General features: G+C 46.0%; 13 non-coding genes and 3 pseudogenes across 13 annotated transcripts; all 16 read right to left on the reverse strand.

The window, feature by feature from the left end:
• Nucleotides 1–442: 442 nt before the first annotated feature.
• Nucleotides 443–633, reverse strand: LOC141212003 (U2 spliceosomal RNA). The gene has a single exon (XR_012281823.1). It is a non-coding gene; the product is annotated as a U2 spliceosomal RNA (small nuclear RNA).
• Nucleotides 634–1,747: 1,114 nt separating this feature from the next.
• On the reverse strand, nt 1,748–1,931 carry LOC141211654 (U2 spliceosomal RNA). Its single transcript, XR_012281610.1, has one exon. It is a non-coding gene; the product is annotated as a U2 spliceosomal RNA (small nuclear RNA).
• Nucleotides 1,932–2,720: 789 nt separating this feature from the next.
• On the reverse strand, nt 2,721–2,812 carry LOC141211850 (U2 spliceosomal RNA; annotated as a pseudogene).
• A 1,114-nt stretch (nt 2,813–3,926) lies between these two features.
• Nucleotides 3,927–4,117, reverse strand: LOC141212005 (U2 spliceosomal RNA). Its single transcript, XR_012281826.1, has one exon. It is a non-coding gene; the product is annotated as a U2 spliceosomal RNA (small nuclear RNA).
• A 1,115-nt stretch (nt 4,118–5,232) lies between these two features.
• Nucleotides 5,233–5,423, reverse strand: LOC141212006 (U2 spliceosomal RNA). Its single transcript, XR_012281827.1, has one exon. It is a non-coding gene; the product is annotated as a U2 spliceosomal RNA (small nuclear RNA).
• Nucleotides 5,424–6,538: 1,115 nt separating this feature from the next.
• Nucleotides 6,539–6,729, reverse strand: LOC141211480 (U2 spliceosomal RNA). The gene has a single exon (XR_012281453.1). It is a non-coding gene; the product is annotated as a U2 spliceosomal RNA (small nuclear RNA).
• Nucleotides 6,730–7,844: 1,115 nt separating this feature from the next.
• LOC141212007 (U2 spliceosomal RNA) lies at nt 7,845–8,035 on the reverse strand. Its single transcript, XR_012281828.1, has one exon. It is a non-coding gene; the product is annotated as a U2 spliceosomal RNA (small nuclear RNA).
• A 1,115-nt stretch (nt 8,036–9,150) lies between these two features.
• On the reverse strand, nt 9,151–9,340 carry LOC141211794 (U2 spliceosomal RNA). The gene has a single exon (XR_012281711.1). It is a non-coding gene; the product is annotated as a U2 spliceosomal RNA (small nuclear RNA).
• Nucleotides 9,341–10,136: 796 nt separating this feature from the next.
• Nucleotides 10,137–10,228, reverse strand: LOC141211877 (U2 spliceosomal RNA; annotated as a pseudogene).
• A 1,115-nt stretch (nt 10,229–11,343) lies between these two features.
• On the reverse strand, nt 11,344–11,534 carry LOC141212008 (U2 spliceosomal RNA). Its single transcript, XR_012281829.1, has one exon. It is a non-coding gene; the product is annotated as a U2 spliceosomal RNA (small nuclear RNA).
• A 1,115-nt stretch (nt 11,535–12,649) lies between these two features.
• Nucleotides 12,650–12,840, reverse strand: LOC141212009 (U2 spliceosomal RNA). Its single transcript, XR_012281830.1, has one exon. It is a non-coding gene; the product is annotated as a U2 spliceosomal RNA (small nuclear RNA).
• Nucleotides 12,841–13,955: 1,115 nt separating this feature from the next.
• LOC141212012 (U2 spliceosomal RNA) lies at nt 13,956–14,146 on the reverse strand. The gene has a single exon (XR_012281831.1). It is a non-coding gene; the product is annotated as a U2 spliceosomal RNA (small nuclear RNA).
• Nucleotides 14,147–15,261: 1,115 nt separating this feature from the next.
• On the reverse strand, nt 15,262–15,455 carry LOC141211612 (U2 spliceosomal RNA). The gene has a single exon (XR_012281580.1). It is a non-coding gene; the product is annotated as a U2 spliceosomal RNA (small nuclear RNA).
• Nucleotides 15,456–17,064: 1,609 nt separating this feature from the next.
• On the reverse strand, nt 17,065–17,158 carry LOC141211829 (U2 spliceosomal RNA; annotated as a pseudogene).
• A 1,115-nt stretch (nt 17,159–18,273) lies between these two features.
• On the reverse strand, nt 18,274–18,464 carry LOC141212013 (U2 spliceosomal RNA). Its single transcript, XR_012281832.1, has one exon. It is a non-coding gene; the product is annotated as a U2 spliceosomal RNA (small nuclear RNA).
• Nucleotides 18,465–19,579: 1,115 nt separating this feature from the next.
• Nucleotides 19,580–19,770, reverse strand: LOC141211779 (U2 spliceosomal RNA). Its single transcript, XR_012281700.1, has one exon. It is a non-coding gene; the product is annotated as a U2 spliceosomal RNA (small nuclear RNA).
• Nucleotides 19,771–20,815: the final 1,045 nt, after the last annotated feature.

Consider the following 20,815-nt stretch of genomic DNA (forward strand, 5'->3'; position numbering starts at 1 on the left):
GCAGAGTAACCAGCGCACATACCTGTTAGCTCAGGTGAGTTTAAAAGGCTGCTGTTGATAACAAGGGCATTTGCTAAATAGATGGTGTGTGTGCAACAATATACTGAAAGGTCAATTATATTGTGCAGCTTATCTCACCACCTGTAGTTATTTAGGTGAAAGCTCCAAAATGCTTGCCTAATATGTCTGTTTATCCAAAAGGAAGTAAAAAGGGAGAGCTAGAAAGATAGCATTGCATCACATTACATGGCAATGCAATGCACAGTTGCTGAAGTTGAACCAAAATGAGCTTGTAATCTGGCTTCTGCAACTTTGAACATGAAAAATCCAATGAGGAGAAGAAAAGCAAAGCCAAAGAGTCCATCCCAAAATCCGACAAACAAGCAAAATGAACAAAAAACATTGAATTCAATTCTTTCTGATTTTAGAAACTGCATTAAAGAAGGGGTGCACCGGTCCTGGAGATACTGCAATACCAGGTCAATGCGTGGAGTGGACAGAGCAAGCTCTTTTTCCATCTCCCTGTTCTAAAAATCCATTTAATATATGGTCCCCAGATAGGGGACGTATCAGATATTAAACTGATAAGAACAGATACTACACTTGATCTTAGCCAAAAGGCCGAGAAGCGATAACCAGAATTGGTTTCAAACTACGGAGCCACCCAAGGATCCTGAAAAGTCCATTTGTGGAGATGAGCTCCTGGACTCCCGTTAAGAAGACATGTTGTCAACCTCTAGATCCCTTACATGCCTGCACTTTTCGGCTTGCTGCTGCTGCAATCCACGCGTTTTAGATCTGCATAACTCCACCTCTTTAAACACAGCACCTTCACCCCCTGCTGTTCCCACCCGCCTCAACACCGTTGGAAGGGAGGAGAACCAATTAAGGCGGGGGGTGGGGTGGAACGAGCAGCTGTCTACCCTTAGCAGGAGGGCTCCTGATTACATACCTCTCCTGCTGCTGCTGCTGCTGGCTGTCCAGCAGCAGACTGAAGGTGGCTGCTGCTGTGCACAGGTATATAAAGGCTCAGAGCCTATTATGACACGCGCAGCAGCGTTCCATTGCCACATTCCATCTACTGCAGGCAGGATACCTGGCTGGCTGAATGTCGCTGAGAAGCTCACAGAGACCGCCATAAGCAACAGTTTAACAGAATGCCACAGACTAATCAACCAAACTTTTTGGGTTGGGTTCTCTTTTATAGTCTGCAGGCATTAAATGAAAGAAGTCAGTGTTCCAGCAGAAGGAGACAACGTTTCAGAAAAGGCATTGTAGCAAACCAAAAAAGAAATTTTAAGCGCAGCAGAGTAACCAGCGCACATACCTGTTAGCTCAGGTGAGTTTAAAAGGCTGCTGTTGATAACAAGGGCATTTGCTAAATAGATGGTGTGTGTGCAACAATATACTGAAAGGTCAATTATATTGTGCAGCTTATCTCACCACCTGTAGTTATTTAGGTGAAAGCTCCAAAATGCTTGCCTAATATGTCTGTTTATCCAAAAGGAAGTAAAAAGGGAGAGCTAGAAAGATAGCATTGCATCACATTACATGGCAATGCAATGCACAGTTGCTGAAGTTGAACCAAAATGAGCTTGTAATCTGGCTTCTGCAACTTTGAACATGAAAAATCCAATGAGGAGAAGAAAAGCAAAGCCAAAGAGTCCATCCCAAAATCCGACAAACAAGCAAAATGAACAAAAAACATTGAATTCAATTCTTTCTGATTTTAGAAACTGCATTAAAGAAGGGGTGCACCGGTCCTGGAGATACTGCAATACCAGGTCAATGCGTGGAGTGGACAGAGCAAGCTCTTTTTCCATCTCCCTGTTCTAAAAATCCATTTAATATATGGTCCCCAGATAGGGGACGTATCAGATATTAAACTGATAAGAACAGATTTTTTTTTTTTATCGAAAGCCCGAATTCGTGTACAAAACCCGAGTGCGCTTAAAAAAGTGACAAGTGCCACAAAAAAAGTGCACTAGGATGCTGGTCTTCTTGAAACCCTCTCCAAAAGGAGAAGGGTCCCCCAAACCATTCCCCGTCCCTCCGAGCCAGAAGGCCACAGCGAGGAACAGGGACAAATAGCCACCTCCAGCCGGAGCCAGAGGCGACCCAATCTTACCCCCAGCACCTGCCCGAGTTCTCACCCGAGCAAGGCACTGGGAGCCAAAGACTGTGCTCCCCTCCCGGAAGAGGGGAGCCAACAACGCTCTCCTCCCGAAAGAGGAGAGCCAGGGGGGTTCAGGGGGGAGCGGAACCTGATGGCCACACACTCCCCCCCTAGACCTGCCAAGAGAGGAACCCGTAAGGGAACCGCATCCCGACAAAATCCTAGTAGGACGTGACACACGTGAATAAGTGGACACACAGTGACAAAGAAATTAAATAAATAGTGAAGGTTTCACAGTATAATACTGCCCGGACCTTCGACCGGGAATTGAAAAATTCCCCATCCTAAGGCCAGAAGGCCCGGAATAAGGGTGTGTGCGAAGAAAGAAAATTTAAAGTGCTTGTGCAAATGTGCCATAAACTCAAGTGGGGTTCCCAATCCCAGTGAGTTAAGGCACCCCAGGGTCACCACTCCTGGGGCACTTCACACTTCGGGCTTTCGATCTTCCCCGGCCCAATGGCGTCGATCCTGGGGGGCCATGCTTTCCACTAGATGACTATATTAGCCACCTGGCGTACTAACAAGCGCCTAAACCCCAGTGTGCATAATGTATCAATCTACTATGGCGGCCAACATCCAAAACCGCCTTTTCGAAAGATACTACACTTGATCTTAGCCAAAAGGCCGAGAAGCGATAACCAGAATTGGTTTCAAACTACGGAGCCACCCAAGGATCCTGAAAAGTCCATTTGTGGAGATGAGCTCCTGGACTCCCGTTAAGAAGACATGTTGTCAACCTCTAGATCCCTTACATGCCTGCACTTTTCGGCTTGCTGCTGCTGCAATCCACGCGTTTTAGATCTGCATAACTCCACCTCTTTAAACACAGCACCTTCAACCCCTGCTGTTCCCACCCGCCTCAACACCGTTGGAAGGGAGGAGAACCAATTAAGGCGGGGGGTGGGGTGGAACGAGCAGCTGTCTACCCTTAGCAGGAGGGCTCCTGATTACATACCTCTCCTGCTGCTGCTGCTGCTGGCTGTCCAGCAGCAGACTGAAGGTGGCTGCTGCTGTGCACAGGTATATAAAGGCTCAGAGCCTATTATGACACGCGCAGCAGCGTTCCATTGCCACATTCCATCTACTGCAGGCAGGATACCTGGCTGGCTGAATGTCGCTGAGAAGCTCACAGAGACCGCCATAAGCAACAGTTTAACAGAATGCCACAGACTAATCAACCAAACTTTTTGGGTTGGGTTCTCTTTTATAGTCTGCAGGCATTAAATGAAAGAAGTCAGTGTTCCAGCAGAAGGAGACAACGTTTCAGAAAAGGCATTGTAGCAAACCAAAAAAGAAATTTTAAGCGCAGCAGAGTAACCAGCGCACATACCTGTTAGCTCAGGTGAGTTTAAAAGGCTGCTGTTGATAACAAGGGCATTTGCTAAATAGATGGTGTGTGTGCAACAATATACTGAAAGGTCAATTATATTGTGCAGCTTATCTCACCACCTGTAGTTATTTAGGTGAAAGCTCCAAAATGCTTGCCTAATATGTCTGTTTATCCAAAAGGAAGTAAAAAGGGAGAGCTAGAAAGATAGCATTGCATCACATTACATGGCAATGCAATGCACAGTTGCTGAAGTTGAACCAAAATGAGCTTGTAATCTGGCTTCTGCAACTTTGAACATGAAAAATTCAATGAGGAGAAGAAAAGCAAAGCCAAAGAGTCCATCCCAAAATCCGACAAACAAGCAAAATGAACAAAAAACATTGAATTCAATTCTTTCTGATTTTAGAAACTGCATTAAAGAAGGGGTGCACCGGTCCTGGAGATACTGCAATACCAGGTCAATGCGTGGAGTGGACAGAGCAAGCTCTTTTTCCATCTCCCTGTTCTAAAAATCCATTTAATATATGGTCCCCAGATAGGGGACGTATCAGATATTAAACTGATAAGAACAGATACTACACTTGATCTTAGCCAAAAGGCCGAGAAGCGATAACCAGAATTGGTTTCAAACTACGGAGCCACCCAAGGATCCTGAAAAGTCCATTTGTGGAGATGAGCTCCTGGACTCCCGTTAAGAAGACATGTTGTCAACCTCTAGATCCCTTACATGCCTGCACTTTTCGGCTTGCTGCTGCTGCAATCCACGCGTTTTAGATCTGCATAACTCCACCTCTTTAAACACAGCACCTTCACCCCCTGCTGTTCCCACCCGCCTCAACACCGTTGGAAGGGAGGAGAACCAATTAAGGCGGGGGGTGGGGTGGAACGAGCAGCTGTCTACCCTTAGCAGGAGGGCTCCTGATTACATACCTCTCCTGCTGCTGCTGCTGCTGGCTGTCCAGCAGCAGACTGAAGGTGGCTGCTGCTGTGCACAGGTATATAAAGGCTCAGAGCCTATTATGACACGCGCAGCCAGCGTTCCATTGCCACATTCCATCTACTGCAGGCAGGATACCTGGCTGGCTGAATGTCGCTGAGAAGCTCACAGAGACCGCCATAAGCAACAGTTTAACAGAATGCCACAGACTAATCAACCAAACTTTTTGGGTTGGGTTCTCTTTTATAGTCTGCAGGCATTAAATGAAAGAAGTCAGTGTTCCAGCAGAAGGAGACAACGTTTCAGAAAAGGCATTGTAGCAAACCAAAAAAGAAATTTTAAGCGCAGCAGAGTAACCAGCGCACATACCTGTTAGCTCAGGTGAGTTTAAAAGGCTGCTGTTGATAACAAGGGCATTTGCTAAATAGATGGTGTGTGTGCAACAATATACTGAAAGGTCAATTATATTGTGCAGCTTATCTCACCACCTGTAGTTATTTAGGTGAAAGCTCCAAAATGCTTGCCTAATATGTCTGTTTATCCAAAAGGAAGTAAAAAGGGAGAGCTAGAAAGATAGCATTGCATCACATTACATGGCAATGCAATGCACAGTTGCTGAAGTTGAACCAAAATGAGCTTGTAATCTGGCTTCTGCAACTTTGAACATGAAAAATCCAATGAGGAGAAGAAAAGCAAAACCAAAGAGTCCATCCCAAAATCCGACAAACAAGCAAAATGAACAAAAAACATTGAATTCAATTCTTTCTGATTTTAGAAACTGCATTAAAGAAGGGGTGCACCGGTCCTGGAGATACTGCAATACCAGGTCAATGCGTGGAGTGGACAGAGCAAGCTCTTTTTCCATCTCCCTGTTCTAAAAATCCATTTAATATATGGTCCCCAGATAGGGGACGTATCAGATATTAAACTGATAAGAACAGATACTACACTTGATCTTAGCCAAAAGGCCGAGAAGCGATAACCAGAATTGGTTTCAAACTACGGAGCCACCCAAGGATCCTGAAAAGTCCATTTGTGGAGATGAGCTCCTGGACTCCCGTTAAGAAGACATGTTGTCAACCTCTAGATCCCTTACATGCCTGCACTTTTCGGCTTGCTGCTGCTGCAATCCACGCGTTTTAGATCTGCATAACTCCACCTCTTTAAACACAGCACCTTCACCCCCTGCTGTTCCCACCCGCCTCAACACCGTTGGAAGGGAGGAGAACCAATTAAGGCGGGGGGTGGGGTGGAACGAGCAGCTGTCTACCCTTAGCAGGAGGGCTCCTGATTACATACCTCTCCTGCTGCTGCTGCTGCTGGCTGTCCAGCAGCAGACTGAAGGTGGCTGCTGCTGTGCACAGGTATATAAAGGCTCAGAGCCTATTATGACACGCGCAGCCAGCGTTCCATTGCCACATTCCATCTACTGCAGGCAGGATACCTGGCTGGCTGAATGTCGCTGAGAAGCTCACAGAGACCGCCATAAGCAACAGTTTAACAGAATGCCACAGACTAATCAACCAAACTTTTTGGGTTGGGTTCTCTTTTATAGTCTGCAGGCATTAAATGAAAGAAGTCAGTGTTCCAGCAGAAGGAGACAACGTTTCAGAAAAGGCATTGTAGCAAACCAAAAAAGAAATTTTAAGCGCAGCAGAGTAACCAGCGCACATACCTGTTAGCTCAGGTGAGTTTAAAAGGCTGCTGTTGATAACAAGGGCATTTGCTAAATAGATGGTGTGTGTGCAACAATATACTGAAAGGTCAATTATATTGTGCAGCTTATCTCACCACCTGTAGTTATTTAGGTGAAAGCTCCAAAATGCTTGCCTAATATGTCTGTTTATCCAAAAGGAAGTAAAAAGGGAGAGCTAGAAAGATAGCATTGCATCACATTACATGGCAATGCAATGCACAGTTGCTGAAGTTGAACCAAAATGAGCTTGTAATCTGGCTTCTGCAACTTTGAACATGAAAAATCCAATGAGGAGAAGAAAAGCAAAACCAAAGAGTCCATCCCAAAATCCGACAAACAAGCAAAATGAACAAAAAACATTGAATTCAATTCTTTCTGATTTTAGAAACTGCATTAAAGAAGGGGTGCACCGGTCCTGGAGATACTGCAATACCAGGTCAATGCGTGGAGTGGACAGAGCAAGCTCTTTTTCCATCTCCCTGTTCTAAAAATCCATTTAATATATGGTCCCCAGATAGGGGATGTATCAGATATTAAACTGATAAGAACAGATACTACACTTGATCTTAGCCAAAAGGCCGAGAAGCGATAACCAGAATTGGTTTCAAACTACGGAGCCACCCAAGGATCCTGAAAAGTCCATTTGTGGAGATGAGCTCCTGGACTCCCGTTAAGAAGACATGTTGTCAACCTCTAGATCCCTTACATGCCTGCACTTTTCGGCTTGCTGCTGCTGCAATCCACGCGTTTTAGATCTGCATAACTCCACCTCTTTAAACACAGCACCTTCACCCCCTGCTGTTCCCACCCGCCTCAACACCGTTGGAAGGGAGGAGAACCAATTAAGGCGGGGAGTGGGGTGGAACGAGCAGCTGTCTACCCTTAGCAGGAGGGCTCCTGATTACATACCTCTCCTGCTGCTGCTGCTGCTGGCTGTCCAGCAGCAGACTGAAGGTGGCTGCTGCTGTGCACAGGTATATAAAGGCTCAGAGTCTATTATGACACGCGCAGCCAGCGTTCCATTGCCACATTCCATCTACTGCAGGCAGGATACCTGGCTGGCTGAATGTCGCTGAGAAGCTCACAGAGACCGCCATAAGCAACAGTTTAACAGAATGCCACAGACTAATCAACCAAACTTTTTGGGTTGGGTTCTCTTTTATAGTCTGCAGGCATTAAATGAAAGAAGTCAGTGTTCCAGCAGAAGGAGACAACGTTTCAGAAAAGGCATTGTAGCAAACCAAAAAAGAAATTTTAAGCGCAGCAGAGTAACCAGCGCACATACCTGTTAGCTCAGGTGAGTTTAAAAGGCTGCTGTTGATAACAAGGGCATTTGCTAAATAGATGGTGTGTGTGCAACAATATACTGAAAGGTCAATTATATTGTGCAGCTTATCTCACCACCTGTAGTTATTTAGGTGAAAGCTCCAAAATGCTTGCCTAATATGTCTGTTTATCCAAAAGGAAGTAAAAAGGGAGAGCTAGAAAGATAGCATTGCATCACATTACATGGCAATGCAATGCACAGTTGCTGAAGTTGAACCAAAATGAGCTTGTAATCTGGCTTCTGCAACTTTGAACATGAAAAATCCAATGAGGAGAAGAAAAGCAAAGCCAAAGAGTCCATCCCAAAATCCGACAAACAAGCAAAATGAACAAAAAACATTGAATTCAATTCTTTCTGATTTTAGAAACTGCATTAAAGAAGGGGTGCACCGGTCCTGGAGATACTGCAATACCAGGTCAATGCGTGGAGTGGACAGAGCAAGCTCTTTTTCCATCTCCCTGTTCTAAAAATCCATTTAATATATGGTCCCCAGATAGGGGACGTATCAGATATTAAACTGATAAGAACAGATACTACACTTGATCTTAGCCAAAAGGCCGAGAAGCGATAACCAGAATTGGTTTCAAACTACGGAGCCACCCAAGGATCCTGAAAAGTCCATTTGTGGAGATGAGCTCCTGGACTCCCGTTAAGAAGACATGTTGTCAACCTCTAGATCCCTTACATGCCTGCACTTTTCGGCTTGCTGCTGCTGCAATCCACGCGTTTTAGATCTGCATAACTCCAACTCTTTAAACACAGCACCTTCACCCCCTGCTGTTCCCACCCGCCTCAACACCGTTGGAAGGGAGGAGAACCAATTAAGGCGGGGGGTGGGGTGGAACGAGCAGCTGTCTACCCTTAGCAGGAGGGCTCCTGATTACATACCTCTCCTGCTGCTGCTGCTGCTGGCTGTCCATCAGCAGACTGATGGTGGCTGCTGCTGTGCACAGGTATATAAAGGCTCAGAGCCTATTATGACACGCGCAGCCAGCGTTCCATTGCCACATTCCATCTACTGCAGGCAGGATACCTGGCTGGCTGAATGTCGCTGAGAAGCTCACAGAGACCGCCATAAGCAACAGTTTAACAGAATGCCACAGACTAATCAACCAAACTTTTTGGGTTGGGTTCTCTTTTATAGTCTGCAGGCATTAAATGAAAGAAGTCAGTGTTCCAGCAGAAGGAGACAACGTTTCAGAAAAGGCATTGTAGCAAACCAAAAAAGAAATTTTAAGCGCAGCAGAGTAACCAGCGCACATACCTGTTAGCTCAGGTGAGTTTAAAAGGCTGCTGTTGATAACAAGGGCATTTGCTAAATAGATGGTGTGTGTGCAACAATATACTGAAAGGTCAATTATATTGTGCAGCTTATCTCACCACCTGTAGTTATTTAGGTGAAAGCTCCAAAATGCTTGCCTAATATGTCTGTTTATCCAAAAGGAAGTAAAAAGGGAGAGCTAGAAAGATAGCATTGCATCACATTACATGGCAATGCAATGCACAGTTGCTGAAGTTGAACCAAAATGAGCTTGTAATCTGGCTTCTGCAACTTTGAACATGAAAAATCCAATGAGGAGAAGAAAAGCAAAGCCAAAGAGTCCATCCCAAAATCCGACAAACAAGCAGAATGAACAAAAAACATTGAATTCAATTCTTTCTGATTTTAGAAACTGCATTAAAGAAGGGGTGCACCGGTCCTGGAGATACTGTAATACCAGGTCAATGCGTGGAGTGGACAGAGCAAGCTCTTTTTCCATCTCCCTGTTCTAAAAATCCATTTAATATATGGTCCCCAGATAGGGGACGTATCAGATATTAAACTGATAAGAACAGATTTTTTTTTTTTTTTTTTTTTTTTTCGAAAGCCCGAATTCGTGTACAAAACCCGAGTGCGCTTAAAAAAGTGACAAGTGCCACAAAAAAAGTGCACTAGGATGCTGGTCTTCTTGAAACCCTCTCCAAAAGGAGAAGAGTCCCCCAAACCATTCCCCGTCCCTCCGAGCCAGAAGGCCACAGCGAGGAACAGGGACAAATAGCCACCTCCAGCCGGAGCCAGAGGCGACCCAATCTTACCCCCAGCACCTGCCCGAGTTCTCACCCGAGCAAGGCACTGGGAGCCAAAGACTGTGCTCCCCTCCCGGAAGAGGGGAGCCAACAACGCTCTCCTCCAGAAAGAGGAGAGCCAGGGGGGTTCAGGGGGGAGCGGAACCTGATGGCCACACACTCCCCCCCTAGAACTGCCAAGAGAGGAACCCGTAAGGGAACCGCATTCCGACAAAATCCTAGTAAGGACGTGGACACACGTGAAAAAGTGGACACACAGTGACAAAAAAATTAAATAAATAGTGAAGGTTTCACAGTATAATACTGCCTGGACCTTCGACCGGGAATTGAAAAATTCCCCATCCTAAGGCCAGAAGGCCCGGAATAAGGGTGTGTGTGAAGAAAGAAATATTGAAGTGCTAGTGCAAATGTGCCATAAACTCAAGTGGGGTTCCCAATCCCAGTGAGTTGAGGCACCCCAGGGTCACCACTCCTGGGGCACTTCACACTTCGGGCTTTCGATCTTCCCCGGCCCAATGGCGTCGATCCTGGGGGGCCATGCTTTCCACCAGATGACTATATTAGCCACCTGGCGTACTAACAAGCGCCTAAACCCCAGTGTGCATAATGTATCAATCTACTAGGGCGGCCAACATCCAAAACCGCCTTTTCGAAAGATACTACACTTGATCTTAGCCAAAAGGCCGAGAAGCGATAACCAGAATTGGTTTCAAACTACGGAGCCACCCAAGGATCCTGAAAAGTCCATTTGTGGAGATGAGCTCCTGGACTCCCGTTAAGAAGACATGTTGTCAACCTCTAGATCCCTTACATGCCTGCACTTTTCGGCTTGCTGCTGCTGCAATCCACGCGTTTTAGATCTGCATAACTCCACCTCTTTAAACACAGCACCTTCACCCCCTGCTGTTCCCACCCGCCTCAACACCGTTGGAAGGGAGGAGAACCAATTAAGGCGGGGGGTGGGGTGGAACGAGCAGCTGTCTACCCTTAGCAGGAGGGCTCCTGATTACATACCTCTCCTGCTGCTGCTGCTGCTGGCTGTCCAGCAGCAGACTGAAGGTGGCTGCTGCTGTGCACAGGTATATAAAGGCTCAGAGCCTATTATGACACGCGCAGCCAGCGTTCCATTGCCACATTCCATCTACTGCAGGCAGGATACCTGGCTGGCTGAATGTCGCTGAGAAGCTCACAGAGACCGCCATAAGCAACAGTTTAACAGAATGCCACAGACTAATCAACCAAACTTTTTGGGTTGGGTTCTCTTTTATAGTCTGCAGGCATTAAATGAAAGAAGTCAGTGTTCCAGCAGAAGGAGACAACGTTTCAGAAAAGGCATTGTAGCAAACCAAAAAAGAAATTTTAAGCGCAGCAGAGTAACCAGCGCACATACCTGTTAGCTCAGGTGAGTTTAAAAGGCTGCTGTTGATAACAAGGGTATTTGCTAAATAGATGGTGTGTGTGCAACAATATACTGAAAGGTCAATTATATTGTGCAGCTTATCTCACCACCTGTAGTTATTTAGGTGAAAGCTCCAAAATGCTTGCCTAATATGTCTGTTTATCCAAAAGGAAGTATAAAGGGAGAGCTAGAAAGATAGCATTGCATCACATTACATGGCAATGCAATGCACAGTTGCTGAAGTTGAACCAAAATGAGCTTGTAATCTGGCTTCTGCAACTTTGAACATGAAAAATCCAATGAGGAGAAGAAAAGCAAAGCCAAAGAGTCCATCCCAAAATCCGACAAACAAGCAAAATGAACAAAAAACATTGAATTCAATTCTTTCTGATTTTAGAAACTGCATTAAAGAAGGGGTGCACCGGTCCTGGAGATACTGCAATACCAGGTCAATGCGTGGAGTGGACAGAGCAAGCTCTTTTTCCATCTCCCTGTTCTAAAAATCCATTTAATATATGGTCCCCAGATAGGGGACGTATCAGATATTAAACTGATAAGAACAGATACTACACTTGATCTTAGCCAAAAGGCCGAGAAGCGATAACCAGAATTGGTTTCAAACTACGGAGCCACCCAAGGATCCTGAAAAGTCCATTTGTGGAGATGAGCTCCTGGACTCCCGTTAAGAAGACATGTTGTCAACCTCTAGATCCCTTACATGCCTGCACTTTTCGGCTTGCTGCTGCTGCAATCCACGCGTTTTAGATCTGCATAACTCCACCTCTTTAAACACAGCACCTTCACCCCCTGCTGTTCCCACCCGCCTCAACACCGTTGGAAGGGAGGAGAACCAATTAAGGCGGGGGGTGGGGTGGAACGAGCAGCTGTCTACCCTTAGCAGGAGGGCTCCTGATTACATACCTCTCCTGCTGCTGCTGCTGCTGGCTGTCCAGCAGCAGACTGAAGGTGGCTGCTGCTGTGCACAGGTATATAAAGGCTCAGAGCCTATTATGACACGCGCAGCCAGCGTTCCATTGCCACATTCCATCTACTGCAGGCAGGATACCTGGCTGGCTGAATGTCGCTGAGAAGCTCACAGAGACCGCCATAAGCAACAGTTTAACAGAATGCCACAGACTAATCAACCAAACTTTTTGGGTTGGGTTCTCTTTTATAGTCTGCAGGCATTAAATGAAAGAAGTCAGTGTTCCAGCAGAAGGAGACAACGTTTCAGAAAAGGCATTGTAGCAAACCAAAAAAGAAATTTTAAGCGCAGCAGAGTAACCAGCGCACATACCTGTTAGCTCAGGTGAGTTTAAAAGGCTGCTGTTGATAACAAGGGCATTTGCTAAATAGATGGTGTGTGTGCAACAATATACTGAAAGGTCAATTATATTGTGCAGCTTATCTCACCACCTGTAGTTATTTAGGTGAAAGCTCCAAAATGCTTGCCTAATATGTCTGTTTATCCAAAAGGAAGTAAAAAGGGAGAGCTAGAAAGATAGCATTGCATCACATTACATGGCAATGCAATGCACAGTTGCTGAAGTTGAACCAAAATGAGCTTGTAATCTGGCTTCTGAAACTTTGAACATGAAAAATCCAATGAGGAGAAGAAAAGCAAAGCCAAAGAGTCCATCCCAAAATCCGACAAACAAGCAAAATGAACAAAAAACATTGAATTCAATTCTTTCTGATTTTAGAAACTGCATTAAAGAAGGGGTGCACCGGTCCTGGAGATACTGCAATACCAGGTCAATGCGTGGAGTGGACAGAGCAAGCTCTTTTTCCATCTCCCTGTTCTAAAAATCCATTTAATATATGGTCCCCAGATAGGGGACGTATCAGATATTAAACTGATAAGAACAGATACTACACTTGATCTTAGCCAAAAGGCCGAGAAGCGATAACCAGAATTGGTTTCAAACTACGGAGCCACCCAAGGATCCTGAAAAGTCCATTTGTGGAGATGAGCTCCTGGACTCCCGTTAAGAAGACATGTTGTCAACCTCTAGATCCCTTACATGCCTGCACTTTTCGGCTTGCTGCTGCTGCAATCCACGCGTTTTAGATCTGCATAACTCCACCTCTTTAAACACAGCACCTTCACCCCCTGCTGTTCCCACCCGCCTCAACACCGTTGGAAGGGAGGAGAACCAATTAAGGCGGGGGGAGGGGTGGAACGAGCAGCTGTCTACCCTTAGCAGGAGGGCTCCTGATTACATACCTCTCCTGCTGCTGCTGCTGCTGGCTGTCCAGCAGCAGACTGAAGGTGGCTGCTGCTGTGCACAGGTATATAAAGGCTCAGAGCCTATTATGACACGCGCAGCCAGCGTTCCATTGCCACATTCCATCTACTGCAGGCAGGATACCTGGCTGGCTGAATGTCGCTGAGAAGCTCACAGAGACCGCCATAAGCAACAGTTTAACAGAATGCCACAGACTAATCAACCAAACTTTTTGGGTTGGGTTCTCTTTTATAGTCTGCAGGCATTAAATGAAAGAAATCAGTGTTCCAGCAGAAGGAGACAACGTTTCAGAAAAGGCATTGTAGCAAACCAAAAAAGAAATTTTAAGCGCAGCAGAGTAACCAGCGCACATACCTGTTAGCTCAGGTGAGTTTAAAAGGCTGCTGTTGATAACAAGGGCATTTGCTAAATAGATGGTGTGTGTGCAACAATATACTGAAAGGTCAATTATATTGTGCAGCTTATCTCACCACCTGTAGTTATTTAGGTGAAAGCTCCAAAATGCTTGCCTAATATGTCTGTTTATCCAAAAGGAAGTAAAAAGGGAGAGCTAGAAAGATAGCATTGCATCACATTACATGGCAATGCAATGCACAGTTGCTGAAGTTGAACCAAAATGAGCTTGTAATCTGGCTTCTGCAACTTTGAACATGAAAAATCCAATGAGGAGAAGAAAAGGAAAGCCAAAGAGTCCATCCCAAAATCCGACAAACAAGCAAAATGAACAAAAAACATTGAATTCAATTCTTTCTGATTTTAGAAACTGCATTAAAGAAGGGGTGCACCGGTCCTGGAGATACTGCAATACCAGGTCAATGCGTGGAGTGGACAGAGCAAGCTCTTTTTCCATCTCCCTGTTCTAAAAATCCATTTAATATATGGTCCCCAGATAGGGGACGTATCAGATATTAAACTGATAAGAACAGATACTACACTTGATCTTAGCCAAAAGGCCGAGAAGCGATAACCAGAATTGGTTTCAAACTACGGAGCCACCCAAGGATCCTGAAAAGTCCATTTGTGGAGATGAGCTCCTGGACTCCCGTTAAGAAGACATGTTGTCAACCTCTAGATCCCTTACATGCCTGCACTTTTCGGCTTGCTGCTGCTGCAATCCACGCGTTTTAGATCTGCATAACTCCACCTCTTTAAACACAGCACCTTCACCCCCTGCTGTTCCCACCCGCCTCAACACCGTTGGAAGGGAGGAGAACCAATTAAGGCGGGGGGTGGGGTGGAACGAGCAGCTGTCTACCCTTAGCAGGAGGGCTCCTGATTACATACCTCTCCTGCTGCTGCTGCTGCTGGCTGTCCAGCAGCAGACTGAAGGTGGCTGCTGCTGTGCACAGGTATATAAAGGCTCAGAGCCTATTATGACACGTGCAGCCAGCGTTCCATTGCCACATTCCATCTACTGCAGGCAGGATACCTGGCTGGCTGAATGTCGCTGAGAAGCTCACAGAGACCGCCATAAGCAACAGTTTAACAGAATGCCACAGACTAATCAACCAAACTTTTTGGGTTGGGTTCTCTTTTATAGTCTGCAGGCATTAAATGAAAGAAGTCAGTGTTCCAGCAGAAGGAGACAACGTTTCAGAAAAGGCATTGTAGCAAACCAAAAAAGAAATTTTAAGCGCAGCAGAGTAACCAGCGCACATACCTGTTAGCTCAGGTGAGTTTAAAAGGCTGCTGTTGATAACAAGGGCATTTGCTAAATAGATGGTGTGTGTGCAACAATATACTGAAAGGTCAATTATATTGTGCAGCTTATCTCACCACCTGTAGTTATTTAGGTGAAAGCTCCAAAATGCTTGCCTAATATGTCTGTTTATCCAAAAGGAAGTAAAAAGGGAGAGCTAGAAAGATAGCATTGCATCACATTACATGGCAATGCAATGCACAGTTGCTGAAGTTGAACCAAAATGAGCTTGTAATCTGGCTTCTGCAACTTTGAACATGAAAAATCCAATGAGGAGAAGAAAAGCAAAGCCAAAGAGTCCATCCCAAAATCCGACAAACAAGCAAAATGAACAAAAAACATTGAATTCAATTCTTTCTGATTTTAGAAACTGCATTAAAGAAGGGGTGCACCGGTCCTGGAGATACTGCAATACCAGGTCAATGCGTGGAGTGGACAGAGCAAGCTCTTTTTCCATCTCCCTGTTCTAAAAATCCATTTAATATATGGTCCCCAGATAGGGGACGTATCAGATATTAAACTGATAAGAACAGATTTTTTTGATTGAATATATCTTTTATTAGCACAAAAAATAAGTTAACAGACAGTGTACAGTGCCGCAGCCCAGTACACACAGAATTCTACATCATATTTACATAGCATGAGGATACGACGCACTAACTAGACACATCACACCCCTATGCTACACAAAACACTCAATCTGAAAGAAAAAGCATGTCAATCAATACAGTACGACGAACCGTGATAAGGGATGGGGATTGGGAAAAAGGGGATGGGGAGGGGAAAATCACAGGCCCGAAGCTTTATTGAAAGACAAGACACATAAGGGGAGAGGGGGAGGAGGGGTTTAGTCCTCGTCCTCATCCTCCGGACCGTCCATGATGGAATAGTCTCTGAGCAGGCTGTGGATCAGCCTGCGGCAGTCCTGGATGGACATCCTCTCCCTCCTCAAGATGAGCCGGTTCCTGGCGACCCAAACGGCATCCTTGAAGCAGTTCATAAGGCGCCAAGCCTCCTGGATGGCTCCGACGGTATGAACCCCAGGGAAGAGTCCGTAAAGCACAGAATGGTGCGATAGGCTCGCCCTGGGGACAGAGTTCCTCAGGTCGTCCTCAAGTGCAGTCAATAGGCGCTGTGCAAATCCGCAGTCCCAAAAAGTGTGCAAAGATGTTTCCTCCACGAAGGGGCACCTTGGGCAGTACCGGGTCTTGCACAGGTTCCGGGCATGCATGAATGACCGGACGGGCAGTCCGCCCTGAATCGCCATCCACGACAAGTCCTTGTGCCCGTTGGTCAGCCTGTCAGACGACACATTTGTCCACACAGTCTCCAGCGTGTCCTGGTGAAGTCCTGTGATGTTCTCCACGTCATCCTTGGCTCTGATTAGCTTGTGGATAGTTTTGGGCTTCCACAAGTCGGGCTTGAGTCCCTCCAGTTGATGCTCCCCCACAAATCGAACGACGTCTCCGTAGAACCATGGCGTCGTCCAGTTGTAGGGGAAGGAGCTGTCCCACTTGTCCCAGCCGAGTCGCCTCCAAAGAGGAAGCAGGAAGAAGCGAGACATGGACCTGCCCGCGGAGCCATTCTTGACTTGCAAAGTCCGGCGGACACAATCACACACAAAAGAGGATCGCAGGAGGGTGGGGATATCTGGAACGCCCTTCCCACCCTTGCGAGGCTCCTTGTACATGACGGCCCGCCTGACTCTGTCCATCTTGGATCCCCAGACAAAGTGAAACACTGTCCTGGTAATGGCCCTGCACACAGTGACGTGTGGGGGCCAGGCCTGCGCCGTGTACTGCAAGACGGGCAGGACCTCATTACGCAGGACGAGTGCCTTACCCTCACAAGTGAGGTGTCTGAGGCTCCAGAGTCCGATCCGTTGCTTCACCTTGGCCAAGCGTTCTTGCCAGGACTTGAGGGCTGCTCCTTCCTTCCCGAACCAGACTCCCAGCACCTTGAGGAAATCCGGTTGAATGTTGAAGGGGAAGGGGGCGGAGGAGGCCGGCTGCCAATCCCCAAAGAGCATGGCTTCCGACTTCCTGCAGTTGACTTTGGCCCCTGAAGCCCGGCCGAACCTCTCACACGTCTGGACGAGGGCGTCGACTGAACCACGATCAGCGCAGAAGACGGTGACGTCGTCCATGTAGAGCGAGCACTTGACCTCGTGTCGTCCCGGACCCGGTGCGGTGATCCCTCTGATCTCTCCATTCTGCCGGATAGCCTCTGATAAGAACAGATACTACACTTGATCTTAGCCAAAAGGCCGAGAAGCGATAACCAGAATTGGTTTCAAACTACGGAGCCACCCAAGGATCCTGAAAAGTCCATTTGTGGAGATGAGCTCCTGGACTCCCGTTAAGAAGACATGTTGTCAACCTCTAGATCCCTTACATGCCTGCACTTTTCGGCTTGCTGCTGCTGCAATCCACGCGTTTTAGATCTGCATAACTCCACCTCTTTAAACACAGCACCTTCACCCCCTGCTGTTCCCACCCGCCTCAACACCGTTGGAAGGGAGGAGAACCAATTAAGGCGGGGGGTGGGGTGGAACGAGCAGCTGTCTACCCTTAGCAGGAGGGCTCCTGATTACATACCTCTCCTGCTGCTGCTGCTGCTGGCTGTCCAGCAGCAGACTGAAGGTGGCTGCTGCTGTGCACAGGTATATAAAGGCTCAGAGCCTATTATGACACGCGCAGCCAGCGTTCCATTGCCACATTCCATCTACTGCAGGCAGGATACCTGGCTGGCTGAATGTCGCTGAGAAGCTCACAGAGACCGCCATAAGCAACAGTTTAACAGAATGCCACAGACTAATCAACCAAACTTTTTGGGTTGGGTTCTCTTTTATAGTCTGCAGGCATTAAATGAAAGAAGTCAGTGTTCCAGCAGAAGGAGACAACGTTTCAGAAAAGGCATTGTAGCAAACCAAAAAAGAAATTTTAAGCGCAGCAGAGTAACCAGCGCACATACCTGTTAGCTCAGGTGAGTTTAAAAGGCTGCTGTTGATAACAAGGGCATTTGCTAAATAGATGGTGTGTGTGCAACAATATACTGAAAGGTCAATTATATTGTGCAGCTTATCTCACCACCTGTAGTTATTTAGGTGAAAGCTCCAAAATGCTTGCCTAATATGTCTGTTTATCCAAAAGGAAGTAAAAAGGGAGAGCTAGAAAGATAGCATTGCATCACATTACATGGCAATGCAATGCACAGTTGCTGAAGTTGAACCAAAATGAGCTTGTAATCTGGCTTCTGCAACTTTGAACATGAAAAATCCAATGAGGAGAAGAAAAGCAAAGCCAAAGAGTCCATCCCAAAATCCGACAAACAAGCAAAATGAACAAAAAACATTGAATTCAATTCTTTCTGATTTTAGAAACTGCATTAAAGAAGGGGTGCACCGGTCCTGGAGATACTGCAATACCAGGTCAATGCGTGGAGTGGACAGAGCAAGCTCTTTTTCCATCTCCCTGTTCTAAAAATCCATTTAATATATGGTCCCCAGATAGGGGACGTATCAGATATTAAACTGATAAGAACAGATACTACACTTGATCTTAGCCAAAAGGCCGAGAAGCGATAACCAGAATTGGTTTCAAACTACGGAGCCACCCAAGGATCCTGAAAAGTCCATTTGTGGAGATGAGCTCCTGGACTCCCGTTAAGAAGACATGTTGTCAACCTCTAGATCCCTTACATGCCTGCACTTTTCGGCTTGCTGCTGCTGCAATCCACGCGTTTTAGATCTGCATAACTCCACCTCTTTAAACACAGCACCTTCACCCCCTGCTGTTCCCACCCGCCTCAACACCGTTGGAAGGGAGGAGAACCAATTAAGGCGGGGGGTGGGGTGGAACGAGCAGCTGTCTACCCTTAGCAGGAGGGCTCCTGATTACATACCTCTCCTGCTGCTGCTGCTGCTGGCTGTCCAGCAGCAGACTGAAGGTGGCTGCTGCTGTGCACAGGTATATAAAGGCTCAGAGCCTATTATGACACGCGCAGCCAGCGTTCCATTGCCACATTCCATCTACTGCAGGCAGGATACCTGGCTGGCTGAATGTCGCTGAGAAGCTCACAGAGACCGCCATAAGCAACAGTTTAACAGAATGCCACAGACTAATCAACCAAACTTTTTGGGTTGGGTTCTCTTTTATAGTCTGCAGGCATTAAATGAAAGAAGTCAGTGTTCCAGCAGAAGGAGACAACGTTTCAGAAAAGGCATTGTAGCAAACCAAAAAAGAAATTTTAAGCGCAGCAGAGTAACCAGCGCACATACCTGTTAGCTCAGGTGAGTTTAAAAGGCTGCTGTTGATAACAAGGGCATTTGCTAAATAGATGGTGTGTGTGCAACAATATACTGAAAGGTCAATTATATTGTGCAGCTTATCTCACCACCTGTAATTATTTAGGTGAAAGCTCCAAAATGCTTGCCTAATATGTCTGTTTATCCAAAAGGAAGTAAAAAGGGAGAGCTAGAAAGATAGCATTGCATCACATTACATGGCAATGCAATGCACAGTTGCTGAAGTTGAACCAAAATGAGCTTGTAATCTGGCTTCTGCAACTTTGAACATGAAAAATCCAATGAGGAGAAGAAAAGCAAAGCCAAAGAGTCCATCCCAAAATCCGACAAACAAGCAAAATGAACAAAAAACATTGAATTCAATTCTTTCTGATTTTAGAAACTGCATTAAAGAAGGGGTGCACCGGTCCTGGAGATACTGCAATACCAGGTCAATGCGTGGAGTGGACAGAGCAAGCTCTTTTTCCATCTCCCTGTTCTAAAAATCCATTTAATATATGGTCCCCAGATAGGGGACGTATCAGATATTAAACTGATAAGAACAGATTTTTTTTTTTTTTTTTTTTTTTCCCTCAGATGGGGAAATCCACGGTCTATAGTCACGACCAAAGGAACTTCCTTCCAAACAGCTGCATCATCTCAACGACACAAATGCTGCTCCCATCATCACCGGAAAATTTTTATTTCTTCTTTTTAAACCTTACACAGAAAACAAGATCAAGAAGTATTTACAAAATATCTCCACTTTTTAACTTTCCATATTCCCTCCGCATCCACTTCCCCTCTCCTCTTTTTGTCCCATAGGAAACACACATACATCTTCCCCATAATCACCTTCACACTATCCTTTACAGCAATTTCCTTCCTTTTAAACACATACACATTCCTCACATCCCATAACACTTCCTTTATACACGCAAGCATCAACCACAAGACTCTTTCTTTCGTCCCATCACATATTCCCAAACCAAACATAAACAACTCAAATGACAACAAATTCACACCACACAATTCTTTACACAAAGGCCCCATTCTCCCAATCACATCTCTAGCATACTGGCAATTCCAAAAAACATGCAACACACTTTCCCTTCCACCACAGCCATTTCTTGGACACGTTTCACTCCTCACTAAACCTCTATTCCTCTGAAACTCTCTTACTGGCAACACTCCATGCAAAGACTGCCACACAACCTCACTCTGCTTATTTGTCATACCACCCATCCGCACCTTCTTCCATACTTTTTGCACATCACACCCTCTCACCAAATTTATTCCACTCTCCATTTCTCTACACTCAATCATCCTGTACACAGCCTTCTTATTTCCCAACAACCTCACATCCACATCACACAACTCATACTTCACCAAAAACTTATAAACCCACACATACCACACGGGCACCTCAAAAGCAACCGGACACCGCAAATCCCTCTCTCTCCACTTCAAACGAAAAGAATAAGCCCCAAATAAATATCCACACATACATGAAAACTTTCCATCGCCCATAATCACTTTCAGCACAAACACCACAATATTCACACCCAAAAAAACTTCTAAATTTGGAAAACCCAAACCACCTTTCTCCATACGCTTCACCAACACTTCCCTCCGCGCCCTCTCCATTTT

This window comes from Phyllobates terribilis, unplaced genomic scaffold, assembly GCF_046119375.1.
Source record: "Phyllobates terribilis strain yellow unplaced genomic scaffold, ASM4611937v1 Scaffold_170__1_contigs__length_4071412, whole genome shotgun sequence".
NCBI classification, from domain to species: Eukaryota; Metazoa; Chordata; class Amphibia; order Anura; family Dendrobatidae; genus Phyllobates; species Phyllobates terribilis.